Source organism: Phoca vitulina, unplaced genomic scaffold (assembly GCF_004348235.1).
Source record: "Phoca vitulina isolate PV1807 unplaced genomic scaffold, GSC_HSeal_1.0 scaffold5, whole genome shotgun sequence".
In the NCBI taxonomy this organism is placed as follows: domain Eukaryota; kingdom Metazoa; phylum Chordata; class Mammalia; order Carnivora; family Phocidae; genus Phoca; species Phoca vitulina.
This window is the reverse complement of record NW_022589708.1, coordinates 53943160-53956369: the sequence shown is the minus strand read 5'-3', so window position 1 is coordinate 53956369 and position 13210 is coordinate 53943160. Positions and strand designations below refer to the sequence as shown.

The window sequence follows — 13210 nt, the reverse complement described above, 5'->3', positions numbered from 1 at the left end:
AAAATAACAAAAAGAAAATATATTGATTCCTAATGGGTCTAGTTCTTTATACCAGTGGCCTGCTCACATATGTTCATGGACAAGTCATTCTAAAATCTCATGCCATCACCTCACCTCCCTTTTGTGTAAACAAATATTCTCTCCAGGAGATACAAGCAACCTGAGACCTCATTTCTATTTCAAATGTACACAGGTGGGAATAGCTCCTAAAACTCTCCAAAGATATTTGCCCACTGTAAATAAAAAATTCTTTGAGTATCTAGACCTGAAGTTAAGATGATGTATATATTTTTTTCTTGTCACTATTCTCCAGATTCTATCAGAGGTCCATTGAAAGTGAAAGGAACAGAGACAATCTATAGGAACAGCAACTTTACAGGTAATACAATGGCACTAAATTCATATCTATCAATAATTACTCTGAATGTAAATGGACTAAATGCTCCAATCTAAAGACATAGGGTATCAGAATGGATAAAAAAAACAAGACCCATCAATATGCTACTTACAAGACACTCATTTTAGACCCAAAGACAGATGGAAAGTGAGGGGATGGAGAAACATCTATCATGCTAATGGACATCAAAACAAAGCTGGAATAGTCATACTTATATCAGACAAACTAGATTTTAAACCAAACACTGTAATAAGAGATGAAGAAGGGCACTATATCATAATAAAGGGGTCTGTCTATTCAACAAGATCTAACAATTATAAATATTTATGCCCCTAACTTGGGAGCAGCCAAATATATAAATGGATTAATAACAAACTTAAAGAAACTCATTGATAATAATCCAATAATAGTAGGGGACTTTAACATCTCACTCACAGCAATGGACAGATCATCTAAGCAGAAGATCAACAAGTAAACAATGGCTTTGAATGAGACGCTGGACGAGATGGACTTAACAGATATACTCAGAACATTGCATCCTAAAGCAGCAGAACACACATTCTTTACGAGTGCACATGGAACATTCTCCAGAATAGATCAGGCGTCAATAGATCAGGGTCACAAATCAGCCCTCAACCAGTACAAAAAGATTGAGATCATAACCATGCATATTTTCTAACAGATCAAATAGTTGGGAACTCCCTGAAGAACAGGCCAACTCAGCTCCAATACTCAGTCATCAAGAAGTGGAAATAATGTCTGCAGCTTTGACTGGACTTCTGTTTGTATAAGAAGCTCTCAGTACTGAGACAGACTTTCAGTACTAAGCATCATGGAAGGGTTCCCTTTAGTGCTGACAAGCTTTGGAAATGAGAAAGAAGAGGGAAAATTGAAGTAATAAATGTTGGCATCTAGTATTACATTAACTATAACTGAAGTGAACCAAAATCCAGACCCTAAATAACCAACATGAAACTCACTGCAAGAAATGAACAGAACACAAACATCCTCCAGTGTAAATGATGGCATAGAAAAATTCTTCTGATTCACCAAGCTTCCTTATCCTTTCTAATATTCATAATTATCCTGGTTCTTGCCCAAGCATTAAATGTGTTCATTAGTTTCTGACAGGCCACATAGAATTAAGCCTTAGTGATTGGGTTTATTTTTGTGCCTTTAACATTCCCCAAAAGTGTTGTTTCAAGAGCCAAAAGTCTACCATCCAGGCTAGTAGTCACTAGACTTGTGTGCTATACTGGACTCTTCCAATGACCTGTTACTTTACCCTAGTGAAGTGCTGGTTTCTCTTTTTTTTTAACAGGGAAACAATAACATGGTACCTATAATTTGCCTTAACAGGGTAATGGCGAATGTTCTGCAAACATTAGCTCATGGATATTCTTCTGAACAAATATGAAGAGCCATTTCATATTGAAATTGTTATTACACACTATTAAATATTGATATAGAACATTATAGTAATAGCTTCATAGTGGTTAACAGGGCTGAAAGTCATAATTATACATACCTTTCAGTCCTCAGGATACCTTATTACTGCCCATAATCCTTTTTACTTCTCAGGAATGGAAGCCCCAATGGTCCATTTAGTTTTTCCCTTTATCATCAAAATAGCCTATATTAACAAAAATTCAATCCACTAAAAGACTATGGCCTGTAACTCAGATATTTTTAAAACTGACCAAAGTTTTAAATCTCTACTAGCCCAGATTTCTATTAGCCCAGGATAGGTATGCAAATCTGACTTATGATTTAAATATTATAAAGGTTAGTTTGATGAAGAATCTAAGTCAAATAGTAAAAAGGAAAGATTTACAAATCAGCAGAAAGCATATGTAATCCATTCTGTATCCATTATCATGGTGTTCAATTCACTGAGATGTTGGTTTTTTGCTGCCTTAAGGATACAAGGATTCAGCGTCAAGTGAAATATTAGACGGAATCACTTTTGTGTTCATTTTCTGAGGAAGGATATGTGGAATGACAGGAAGTTTAGGTTTTTAATCCTCTGCCCTAAAAAGGGGTGGGATTTCAGTTTTGTCTGTTATATAATATTGTACAAATCATTTAATCCTTCTTAGTCTGTTTCTTATGTATAAAATGAAAATAATGGCACCAACCCTAGAGAGCTGTAAATGCTTTTGATGCATTCATCACACGAAATTTTGATTTGCTTATAGGTCAGTCTCTGAGCTTCTTTTTTTTTTTATTTTATTTTATTATGTTAATCACCATATATTACATCATTAGTTTTTGATGTAGTGGTCCATGATTCATTGTTTGCGTATAACACCCAGTGCTCCATTCAGTACGTGCCCTCTTTAATACCCATCACCAGGCTAACCCATCCCCCCACCCCCTCCCCTCTAGAACCCTCAGTTTGTTTCTCAGAGTCCACAGTCTCTCATGGTTTGTCTCACCCTCCGATTCCCCCCCTTCATTTTTCCCTTCCTACTATCTTCTTTTTTTTTTTTTTTTAAGATTTATTTTATTTATTTAAGAGAGAAAGAGCACAGGAGCACATGCGAGTGAGGGGAGGGGCAAAGGGAGAGGATCTCAAGCAGATCTTGCTCTGAGTGGAGCCCAACATAGGGCTCAATCTCATGACCCTGAGATCATGACCTGAGCCAAAATCAAGAGTCAGACACTTAACCAACTGAGCCACCCAGGCGCCCAGTCTCTGAGCTCCTTGAGGGCAGGGACTGTCTCATCCATCTCTATTTCTTGAATACCTAACACACACCAACAAATAAAAATCACTCAATAAATATTTGTTAAATGGTACTGAGTCAACTATTTGCACTGCTTTTGATAACAACATACTAAACATTATTTTTGTAAAGAAGAAAATACCAGTTTTAAATTCAGATGGTAGATTAGATCCCTGTTTATCAGATATTCATCCTCATCCCTCTCCTGAATGAGAAGAGCGTATTTTCTCACCCCTTAAATTTAGGCTTGGCCATTTGCTTTGCTTTGGCTCACAGGATGTTAGTGGACATGACATGAGCAGAGGTGTGAACTGTACTTGCACAGCTGGGCTTGCTCTCGTGAACTCCTGCCTTTCACCGTAAGATAAGTATGCCTTGAGTAGCTACTAGTCCAAGGAGGATGAAAGACACTTGGTATCAAGCCTTGGAGTCCGGGCGTAGTTTGATAATCGGCATTTTTAACAAGTTCTCAGTTGATACTGATACCAATGTAGATGTGCCTGCAGGTTACAGATTAGATAAATGGAAAGAAGTTTTTGAAAAAGACTTAACCAGCCTAAAGTATTCATCATTCTACCTGCATCAGTCAGTTTTTTAAAGAGAAGGTAATAGAGATATAAGTAGTGAAATTGGTAAGTCAATTAAGTAGCAGTTTGGTTAAGAAATCTCTTACTTTCCACTTCATACAGTTGCTGGAAATTTTCACCGAGGTTATGACTGTAAAGTAGTCAGCAGGGTGCCTGGTATGTGAAAGCACTCAATAAGTGTGATTATTATTATTACTATTCTAGTTTTCTTTTTATTAATTTTTAAAACTCACCCAACACAGCCAAATAATCACCTCTGCATCTTCGTGTAAGTTATTTAATCACTTGGTCACTGAGTTTATTCATCTGTAAAATAAAGTGGTTGGAATAGATGATCTTTATTGTCTTTCTCTAGATCTATAAGTCTCTAGTTTTACATTAACAGGAATTCATCACACCTGTCTTAATTAAGGTTTTATTGGCACTGAGGGTGCTCCCTCTTTCTGATCACAACTGATGTCCTGAAAATCTTGTTTCTTATTTATCTCATTTGAATTTCTCATCCTGTAGAATACTTCTTTTTTTTTTTTTTTGGTAAAAAGTACATTGGACCTTAGGTCAGTTTCCACCCCTATTTATGCCTGAGAACTTAGAACTGAAGTATTATAAAGAGAAAAACCCAAACAGGAAAGGTTGTATTTTCTGTTCATAGGGTCATACTTTTCCCATTTGGGTTTTCTCTGAGGCTTTCCTCAAAAAACTAAAGCCCCATTAGCAGACATGCTACAAAAAGAAGCTGCTATTGCTTTAATGATGTGGGTCTAATTACAATAATGTGATGTGACAGATTACCATACACTGGAGAGTGTACATCTCAAGTTATTCTAGGATTAGACACTACAAATAATTCACTAAGATAACCATTGACTTCACTGACTGGTCACTGTCTAAAATTCTGTATATCAACATTCTCACTATCAGTATAACTTCACTTATTCACTTAATTTAATGATGAGAAATCAAAACAGAGCGGAAGTGAAATGCACACTTGCCAAAATGATTAATTTACTATTGTCTGTTTGCCTTCTTTGGCAACGCCCTAAGTCTTTGGCTGAAAGTTGTTTTTACTGGAAGAAATGTGTTCTGCACACACACTGAATCTCACTGCCTCTTGCCTATATGATAACCCCTCTCTCTTGCCATCATCAGCTTCTCTCTGCTGTATCTTTGTTCTCTGCTCACAAAAATGGTATTTTATTTCTCCCATTTTAGAAAAATCAAAGCTTTTCTTGGTCATAGCTCTCTCTAGGTTCTGCCATTTTCTGCTTCCTTTTGTAGCAATGTGCTGCAAAAGCACTGTGTATATTCACTCTCCATTTCTTCTCTCATTCTCTCTTGAGCAGACTCCTATCAGGGTCCCCTCCATTTCAACAAAACTGTTATTTCCTTGTCACCAATTAACTTCTGATTGCCAAAATCAAAAGTCGATTCTTGGTCTAAGCTGACTGTCCTCCTTTTTGAAATACTCTCTCAATTCGACTTCCAGAACACTACACTCTCCTGCTGGCCTGTCCTTCTATCTCAGTGGCTAGTCCTTCTTGATCTTCTTTCCTGAATCCTCCTCAGTTCCTCACCTCTAATGCTGGAATGCCCAGGGCTGAGTCCTCAGACATTTCTTTACTAAGTACATTTATTCTCTACATGATCTCACTCATCTGTCCTATGGATGGATGGCTTTCAGTAACACATTATGCAGATGATTCCAAAATGTCTCTAGTCCAGGCCTTCCCTGACCATTCTTTCTAAAATAGCACTCCCTCCTGTTATTTTTTTTTTCTGAATTACTTTTAAAATCTATTCTCTTAGCAACTTTCAAATATATAATATAGTGTTACCAACTATAGTCACTATAATGTACTTTAAATCCTCAGGACTTACTTATTTTATAACAAGAAGTTTGTACCTTTTGACTATCTTCATTCATTTGCCCCCTCCCTCTGGCAATCACTGATCTCCTCTCTGTATCTATGAGCTTGGTTTTTTTTGGGGGGGGTTAGATTCCACATGTAAGTGAGATCATATGGTATTTGTCTTTCTCTATCTGACTTATTTCACTTAGCATAATGCCCTTGAGGTCCATCCATGTCAATGCAAATGGCAGGATTTCCTTCTTTTTATGGCTGAGTAATATTCCATTGTGTGTATCCTCTTTATCCAGTCATACATTGATAGACATTTAGGTTGTTTCCGTATCTTGGCTATCATAAATAATGCTGCAAGGAACATAGGGGTAGATTTATCTTTTCAAATTAATATTTTTGTTTTCTTCAGATAAATACCAGAAGTAGAATTGCTGGGTCAGATGGTGGCTCTATGCCCACTTCTCAGCCCATGATAAAGCCCACTTTCACATGATGGAAGCAGTTTGGCTGAGATTGTCCTTAGGGCCCCATGGTCACTGGGCATCTCACTTGTGGCTTCAGTCACTCAGTTTTGGTGGCTATATTTATAATTTTTTGAAGAACCTCTCTATTGTTCTCCACAGTGGCTACACCAATTTACATTCCCACCAACAGTGCACAAGACTCCTTTTTCCCACATCCTTGCCAACACTTGTTATCTCTTGTCTTTTTGATAATAGCCATTCTAACAAGTATGAGGTGATGTCTCATTGTGGTTTTGATTTGCATTTCCTTCATGTTAGTGATTTTGATTAATGATGTCATTTTCTATTCTCTTTCCCTGCTTTGTTTCTTCACAGCACTTACTTTTTAGCAGCAACTTTATATTATGTATTTATTCATTTACTTGCTTATCATGTTCCATCTAGACTAGAATGTAAACTCCATGAGGGCAGGGATTTGGTCTTGTTCCTTGTTGTATCTCTAGCACCCGAACAGCATGTAGTATGGTATATATTAGGTACTCAGTAAATATTTGTCAAGTGAATAATGACAAAATTAATTCTTTCAAATTGTTCAACACCAATTTCTTTTATGTAACAGTGATAGACAAGCAAGAGCTTTAGCTCTCAGAGTAGGATTATAGCAGGATGCCCGAGCTCCATTCAGCATGCCAGGATGAAGGAGGATGAGCTGAGGGGCACAAGGAAGGGGACCCTGTTCAGTGGTAGCAATTCTAATTTGTGTCCAAACCAGGGAATGGCAAATCCAGTCCAGCCCAATGCAGATGTTGGTTTTAGGGTGAGGAAACAATGGAATGGGAGCGCCAGAGTGTAGGGACACAGCTTTATAACTATCAGGTGAAGAGTGTACACTACAGGTCTCTAAATAGCAAACAAGGTTATCCAGGGAAACTATCAGATGTTCTGAAGCAAAAGAAAATGTGCTAAGCCCACAGGAGACCTACCACCTTAACGCCTATCTCCTTAATTTCAGTGTAGGATCACGGCTGCCTGCAGATGGCTTCATGCTCAATCCAGTATCAGATGTGGGATGTACTGGAGCAGGTATTGTGGGAAATGCAAAGATAAAACAAAATTTCTATTTTCAAAGTTCCTATAGACTTATAGGAGATGATAAGACACAGCTAATAAAAATAAGAGCATTACATAACATGTAACCTGGTCCTCAGAGAGTCATGGAATCGTAGCAAATTATATCTGCAAAGAGGTTATTTCTGGATTGTGTTTAAATATAGAACTAGTCTCTTGAGTACAAGAAAAAAGAACAATTTACCAGTCACAAATCTCTTCATCTGTAAAATGTAAGCTTTAAACAGAATTCTTCTTTATGTTTCCTTCCAGTTCCAAATTGCTATCATTCTTAATTCACATATATGTATATACATGTACATATTTAGATAGATAATAAAATATGATTAATTTGGAATTGGCTAATCTGGAATTTATGATCAACCATCAAAGTGAGCCTAGCTGAATTTTAATTTTGCTCTAACAGAGACATCAGTAGCCTGTTCACTAAACAGTGTAAACCAATTATAAAAGGAATGCTCACAAAATTTAAAGAACAAACTGTTTTCAAAGCATTCAGAACTCCTATTTGTGAACAAATAGCTGAAGTAGACATCAGCCACTTGGACTAGTGTTTTGATATACTTCATACAGATCCCTGAGCTAGGGCCCAATGGACAGAAGGGGGTTGACACACCAGTTCCCTGACCCTCACCTCCATTCAGAGCATAGAAGTCAGCTTGATTTGACTGAAGAAGACAGAGGACATCATATCCAGAAGAACCATGGCCTTGCTGCTTATTCCTTGAACCTCCTGCTGTATTTCTTTTTCTGATAGTAAAAAGTGCTATGCAAAATGTGCACCGAAACGATGTATTCTTTTTTTTATTGACAGATTATTATGTAAAATCCATTCATTTGGAAAGATTTATCAAATGTCTACCGTGCAGGAGGCACTAATACATATCCTTGTCACATGATGGATTTTTCAGTGCCACATGTTTATTTGTCCACAGCTCTTGAAAATATGCTAGAAGAATATCTCATTATTACATAATTCTAATGGGAATTTTAATTACATTGCCTCAAAAGGCTGCATGTGGACCTCAGAGGCAAATGGGAATGTTACCAAAAATAGAAACTAAGGTGATTAGAAATAGAAAATTTAGCAAAACTTTTAGGATGAAGGTCAGAAAAGCAGAAATTCAGAATGAAATGCAAATTGAAAAAAGCCAAGAAGGAAATGGAAAAGGAGATCATGGAAATCATACAACTAGAAATCTTCGCTATAACTCAGAAAAATAATAAAGTGAATCATGAAGAAGAGGTGGATATGGGAAAGCAGAAATAGGAGTCATACAACCTATCAGCCGCTCTCTGTGGCTGAGTCAAAAGACAAATCAAGATAGGCCATGGTCCTCAATCTCCCTTGAACACATTGAGGTCATTTCCAACTTGGTGTCTTTCCTAATGCTACTGTCCTCACCCACTGCCTGACTTTTCAGATACTGGTCACTCTTTAGAGCACTGTTTCCAAATCTCCATGTGTTCACCAACCTGCAAGCTCTCAGAACCCCATCCTTTTGGGTTTTTATGGAGGCTTCATTACGTAGCACAATTGATTAAATCATTGGTCACTGACCATCTGTGATTGATTCAACCTCCAGCCCCTAGACGCTCTCCCCTCCCCTGAGGTCAGGGGGTGGGACTGTAAGTTCCAACCCTCTAATCATTTCCTTCTCCTGGCAATCAGCCTCCATCCTTTGGTTACACAGGAGTTTTCCAAAAGCCACCTTATTAACATAATAAAAGACATCTTTCTGGTTCTCATCACTTAAAAAATTCCATGGGTTTTAGGAGCTCTCTGCCAGGAAAGGGGACAAAGATCAAATATATATTTCTTATTATAAATCGCAATATCATATTATCAAATTCTGCTGATGTTTTCAGATCCATCCCTGCCTCTCCTTAAGCACAGTTTTTACCTTGGCTCAGGCCTTAGCATCCCCACCCAGGTTCTATGGTCATTTCCTAACTGGTTGCTTTATATCTGGTCTCACCTTTTTCCAATCTGTGCCATATAGAGCTGGGGATAATCTTTCTAAAATGCAAATCTATTTGTGTCATCCCCCTTCCTAAATATTGTAATGACTTTTAATGCCTAAAGGATAAAGTCCTAACTTCCTTGCATGTCATTCAAGGACCCTCATAATCTGGTCCCTACCTTTCCTTTTAACATCAACTTTGGCCATTTACCTATACATCATACCTTCTAACCATGCTAAAATTGTCAGACTTTGAAATACCATGCCATTTCATAAATAAAACCATATTTGACTCTGTATCCATTTAAACTATTGAGTTACCTCCAGACCTAACTCAAGGGCCAATTTCTTTCTTGACCACCCCTGCAAGGCTGATACTTTGGTCATCACTAGGCCTGGTAATTGCCTTCAATCTATTTGTTCATATACCCATTTTACCAACTGGATCTTTACTCTCAGAAGGGTAGAAAGGGACATAGCAGATTCTGGTATGGAAATAGAGTACACAGTTTGTCATCTAGTTTATCAGCATCATCATAATAACCACTCAAATGTTTGTTGAATACTGGTAAGTCAATGATGAGTTTACAAGAAAAGGAATTTCAGGGAAGAGAACAGCAGGAACAAAGGCTCAGAAGTAGCAGTGAACTTGCAGTAGGCTGAGACTAGCCCAAGGTGTTGTTTTTCTGACGTTGCTAAATTGCAGGTTTTTATAAAGGGGCTAAAGGTGAGGAAAGGAATCAGTTTGAACAAGCAGTGAGTCAATGAGTAAAACATGAAATGAAACAGAAAAATAACGCAAAGATTTGTGCCTGGGAGGCTGGCAGATTGGCAGCACCTTAATAGAAAACAAGTCTGATTGCACATTCAAACCAGTTCTCATCATCTGAGTTTGAAAAAAATGTCTAAGAAGGAAAACTGAATGGTTACCTACAAACTACCTATAAATGTCCTTTCCAATCTGAGGGCTTATGCCACCTGGTGGCAGTTTACTCAATTTTAGCTTCAGCTCTTTAAAGTGGTGTCACTATAAATTTGTACCTGCAAACCTTAGCACAGTTCCAGGAACAGAGCAGCTACTTAAACATTTTTTGATGAATAGATATATGAGTTGAATGTATAAATCAATGATTAAACAAGACAAAGCTCTGTGGTGAAAAGAGCTCTGACCTGAGGATCAAGACAGTAAACATACAGCTCCACATTATTACCTGTGGATGACCCTAAGAAAGTCAACAGATCTCTGGTTCTCAACACTGGTGTCTGTAGACTCTCTAAGTAGATGATCTCTAGTGTTGTGTCCAGCACTAACATTATTGACTTTATATTGGGACTTCAGTATGCTCATCTGGAAAAAAAATTAGGTAGTCAAAGTTGATGATATGTAAAAATCCCTTAACATTATATTATTTGGTTTTGAATAAGTATATATGGAAAAAAGGAAAAGTCCATTGTCATGCAAGAGCCACAGAAATAAGAGATAGGATACTAAGACTATTGGAGCTGAAAAATAGGGGAATTTAGAAAGGGCATGTGTGTGCTTAAGGAGTGAGGTATGAATAACTCTAAAATGGTGAGGGATAAGAAGACCATGAAGGATCATCTATTTTGCAAATGTGTGTGTGAACATATTGGGAGGACAGAGAATGTGGTTGAGAGTCAATGGCAGGAAGTATTAACATTATTAAAGTCTCTGTAGTCACTTCTGGGTTGGAGCTTGAATATAGATAAAACTGTTTATGATTTGATACAATGGCTATTTTTCAGATAAAAAGTTTCACATCTTAAATTCAGTTACAAGGGGGGTGGTGGGAGAGGAACAGGGGACTAGAAACAGTATACATTCTTGAGTACATATTGCCACCTAGTGGATGAATGTGCATAACACACAAAACATTTATAAAGGGAAAGACAAAGGAAGACATTAAGAGGTTATGACCATGATGCTAGTGTTAAAGCTTTGTTTATGCTCAGTGAAGGCCAGATATCATAGGTGATCCAAACCTGAATCACCACTCTTTTAGAATGCCAGACTAGATTTTAATATACATTTTCAAAGTATTCTGATAAACAATATCAGAGGCTTTCAGCAACGAGAGAAAGTATTATGAGTGTTCTTACCTCTGCGTTAGATACTAAAGTCTCATTAATACTAATGAAATTTATGTCCATGAATTTCCAATAAAACATAACTTACAATAAGGCAGAAAGAGGGTTCTCAAGGCAGAGATTAGGGATTCAAATCTTGACTCCCCAGGGTGCTAAGAGCTTTGATATGAAGTCTAGAACCAATTATATTTTTGGCATAATAATCTTGAGTTTCCCTTCATCTGAAAGCAAATATTAGAGTAGGGATATACAGAGACAATGGATGGAAGTTGGGTCATTTATGTATTGAGGTCATGTTTATGGAGGGATTTCCTAGTGGTTCAACTTGGAGGGGCACAACAGTATCCTTCTCATTGGATAACTCCGTAAGAATCTTCTGGTATTCTGTAGACAAGTATAAACCTATTTACTAGGTCTTCTCAAAGGAATAATAAAATTCATGCTATTGTTGTTTAAGATTTTATTTATTTGAGAGAAAGAGAGAGCATGAGCAGGGGGAGGGGCAGTGGGAGAGGGGGAGAGAATCTTCCAGCAGACTCCCCTCTGAGCGAGGAGCCTGATTGGGGGCTTGATCCCAGGACCCCGAGATCATGACCTGAATGGCAGATGCTTAAATGACTGAGCCACCCAGGTGCCCCAAAATTCATTCTATTGTAATGACATTAGAAGTCCAAGGAAAACTAGTCTGGGGCTTTATTTCTTGCTATGTTTAGGTAGTATCCCCATCAAGGGACTTATCCATCCACTTATGAACACCTCTAGATAGGGAGCCCAGTAACAAATGCGCTTCTTCTTTGTTGGGTCTGGAATTTCTTTATCTAACCCTTCTTATAAGCTAATAAATTAGCTAATAAACAGCCTATCACTGTTTCATGGATGTTGGCAGAAGACATGAGATGCCTGAGTCAGGGACAAAAGACTTCATTATTCACAATTAGCAAGTAGGATGAACACTACATTTGAGCTAGTTTCCCTAGCTGCCAAAGTCCCATGGGGGCACCAGAGAGGGACCTAGGTATATTCTTGTGTACACAAGTTTATGTCCTACGATAAGAATACTGAATTTTGGGAATTTACCACTTTTATAATATAATAAGTGGTAAGGAAGTATGCCTTTTTCCAATGGGATCAAGCAATGCCTGCCTGGTCCAAGTTGGGAAGAGAAGCTTTAAATTTAGATCAGATTGGACTCAATATTCTCAAATTTACTACAAGCTTGAAACAGGAAAGTCTAATGATGGGTAAAAAAAAAAACAAAAACAAAAAACATGACTGAAAGCCCGAAGATAGATCTCTATTGCAAACATTCTTTCTTTATACTACATTAATATATCATTATTTAAATAAATTCAACTAAATGAGGATATACAAGTACCTGGTGACCCGTGGTTCTCAAAGTTGGCTTTGAAATGCACTGATGCCTGGTCCTAACACTCCCACCTGTCATTCTAATTGAATTGGTTTTGGGTGTTATTTATTTAAAGATTTTATTTATTTGAGAGAGAGAGAAAGAGCACAAGTGGGGAGAAGGGAGAGGGGCAGAGAGAGAATCCCAAGCAGACTCCATCATGCGACCTCAGAGCCTGACATGGGGCTTGATCCCATGACCCTGAGATCATGATCTGAGCTGAAATCAAGAGTCAGATGCTTAACTGACAAGCGACCCAGGTACCCCTGGTTTTGGGTGTTTTTTAAAGTTTACCAGGTAATTCTATTCATGTAGCCAAGGTTGAGAACTACCGCTCTAGAGATTCTACCAAAACAAGACTCTAGAGAGTCTACCAAAACAAAACAATTTTACTATTTTACTTTCAAATATCAAGAGAGCTATTGAAAAGTTATTTAATTTTCATGGAAAAGACCTACCTATTTGACCTTCACTCTCTGGATCCCTGTCATAGTGATTTGATTAAATGGTTGTATTCATTTCATTAACAGGATGTAAATAAGTAAGTGCCATGGGGTCAGGG

The 13210-nt window shown here is 37.6% G+C and overlaps 1 protein-coding gene across 2 annotated transcripts in view; it reads right to left on the bottom strand.

Annotated features, from left to right (window-relative positions):
- LACC1 (laccase domain containing 1) overlaps window positions 1–13210 on the bottom strand; it is an 88921-nt gene that overhangs the window by 37872 nt on the left and 37839 nt on the right. The window contains exon 8 of one of the 2 annotated variants that reach the window (XR_004299221.1): window positions 3947–4019. The exons of the other annotated variant lie outside the window; for it this stretch is intronic. The gene's annotated coding sequence lies outside the window, so the exon portion shown is untranslated. Of the gene's footprint in view, window positions 1–3946; window positions 4020–13210 lie in introns of those variants that run through there. 2 annotated transcript variants of the gene reach the window in all.